Source organism: Fulmarus glacialis, unplaced genomic scaffold (assembly GCF_000690835.1).
Source record: "Fulmarus glacialis isolate BGI_N327 unplaced genomic scaffold, ASM69083v1 scaffold15676, whole genome shotgun sequence".
In the NCBI taxonomy this organism is placed as follows: Eukaryota; Metazoa; Chordata; class Aves; order Procellariiformes; family Procellariidae; genus Fulmarus; species Fulmarus glacialis.
Window position 1 is genome coordinate 7,693 of NW_009220168.1, and position 2,660 is coordinate 10,352.

The following is a 2,660-nucleotide window of genomic DNA, read 5'->3' on the forward strand; positions in this document are numbered from 1 at the left end:
GTGCTGTGTTGTGAGAGTAGGGTCTGAGGAAAGGTTATGCCTGGCAAATAAGTCCTGTTGTTTGACTAGTAAGTTGAAAGAATTATGTACGTTTAGTAATTCATTCCCATTCTTACTACGTAGAAAAGGGTGTTAGTGGGGTTTTATTGGCAGTCCCACAAGTGGATAGTGCAAAGGGGTAGTCAACCTTCATGTCTAGGAAGAAACCAGCTAATCTACTTTATAGAGATGCAATTGCTCATTCATTTATTTTTATACCTTTATTACTGAGGAGGAAGGGAAAATAATGTAAAATGTTCAGATAATAAATAGTTGCCTAAAGATTTAGCCATGCATCTGTCATAATTTATTACCTAGTCACCATGCTAGAAGTCATGTGTGCCATTATTCCTTTTTCTTTTACCTCAGTTTGAGCTGCAAGCTCCATAAATAGTAACGTCTTATCTATGACTTCTGCTCAGGGTATAGCTGTATTTTAAAATTCATACCTTACCTTTCACTGTGGACTTGGGATAGACGCCTTTCGCCTGACAACGTTCTCCCTATCATGGTGTTAGAATGTTCTGACTTATGTTTCGTGCCACTGTCAAGAATAACAGATTGGTTCTTCCAGTCATGACTCTTCTACGGTGCTCAGATTTCAGGTGTGTTTGCTCTGACTCAGTGATTATATTTTATAATTACTCCAGGCTTGCACCCCACACTGTACTGGTACCCTGTTACACTATTCCCTTTTGTGTTACAGAAATAGAAAGCAGGTGTTGAAATAATAAATGCTCAGTGTCAGGATTTATCAACCCAAGAGATTATCTTGGCTAATGCAATCCCTCTGGTGAATCCTGTTGAAGAAAAGCAGAAGTCAGTCTTTAGTCTATAATAGAAGAAAATCTCTTTGTCTTGGAGATACGTTTCAACAGCAGTTGGAGGACATTTGTATCTGTACCTTTGAGAGGGGCAAGCTGAGTACCCATCTTAATAAGATACAAGACTTGAGACCATAAGATGACTTTTAGAAAAAGAATGCACTATCAATGATCCCTTTTTATAGAACTTAGATGGCTTATTCATTAAACAAAGCATTTTATACTTGGCATGTCATAGAATAGAAGTAGACAGGAATTTTGTTTAATGTCATCCAAATATAGACAGCTGTATGAAAACTTTTAGCTTCATCCATAAAATGTCAAAGCAAGAACAGTGGAAAAATTTAAAATTGACAACTAACTCGCCCTGTTATACTGAAATATTAGCAAACTTCTGTTTCTATTGTATTAAATGATCTCCAGATTTTTTTATTTGAAACAATGGATTCACAACTAGTTAAATTAATTTCTGTATGTTTTATTTTCAATCTGTTTTGAGCCTAGGACACAAGTTAGTTTATTTCTGAATTTGTTTTTAACCCTCTTGTTGAAATCAAGACTTTCAGAAGATGATTCTGTAAATTATCCATGTAATGGAAACTGATTACTGGAATCATTCAGTATTCTTGTTTCCCATGTACATCATGACTCTGTTAGTGGATTTCTTTCTGTGAAAGATCAGCTGTTGGCCAGTCTCTGTGGATAGGCCTGCCTCATGCAGCTGCTCTTGCAGTACAAGTTACAGTCAAAAATATTGATGATAGAGATATGGTATGTAGATCATATTCATGGTTGCAGCTTCTAGATGTAGTAGTGGCTACCAGGTTTGGTTGGGGTTTTTTCAGTGCTTGTGAGGAACTAGCATGAGGGGAATTTTGGAAATCACTGTAATAGTTTTTTAGAAATAATAAAACACCACATCCTTACTTCAACAAAGAGAATTAGGTTTTTATAGTATTCAGTGTATCCTGTACACTGTTTTTATAATACAGATGTGAACCTGCAATGTACTGACTATTCTCAGTGCCAGTTGAGGCTAAGAAGAGCTGGGGATGCTCAAGCTTACCTGGGAATAGCCCCAGAGGATATCGGAACAAATCTGATAGACAGGACTTTTCAGAAAGGGCTTATGCTCACAATCATGGTCAGGTTTTCAGAGGAGTTCAATCTCCATTTCAGCATCTTTTAGGTATCTAAGTTTTAAGAAGATGCTGAGCACTTCTGAAATTTGGTCCCCTAGTTCTTGTGACAGCTTAGTTAAGAGCTGTCCTTAAGCAGATGCGTAAGTATATGTCTACTTAACAGTGTACTTAGATCTATGGGCAGGGTCCGTTTGCTCCACGGTAAGCATGCTTCGGGTGTTGTGAATCGGGGCAAAATGAATTTTGTCTTTGCTTGGAGGCATTTGGCCGCTCTTGTCTTTTCTAAGGGTCCTTCTGCCCTTCTTCACTCTCAGCTGCATTTCAGTATTTTGTTTTGAAATTTAGTGTACTAACTTGAACACTAGCGTACGGCCTAGAAACAGCTCTCTGGCCGTTCACCCCTCTGCAGCCGTGGGTGCTGGGGCACTGAAGCCCCGCTTCAGTTTCCAAGCTAAGCTCCTGTCCGTGGTGGAGCTTGGTTCCCGGCTTCAGCGGGGCTTGCTAAAACCGGTGCCTTTCTTCCAACCGCCTGCAGTGTGCGCCTGCTGCCCCTGGGTGGCCTGCACTGCTCGTTGAGTCACTCTTTCTTTATCTGCGAGCTGCTCGCTCTTTCTCTGCCTCTCTTTCTCCCCCTCCTTTTATTCCAGCAGTCAGG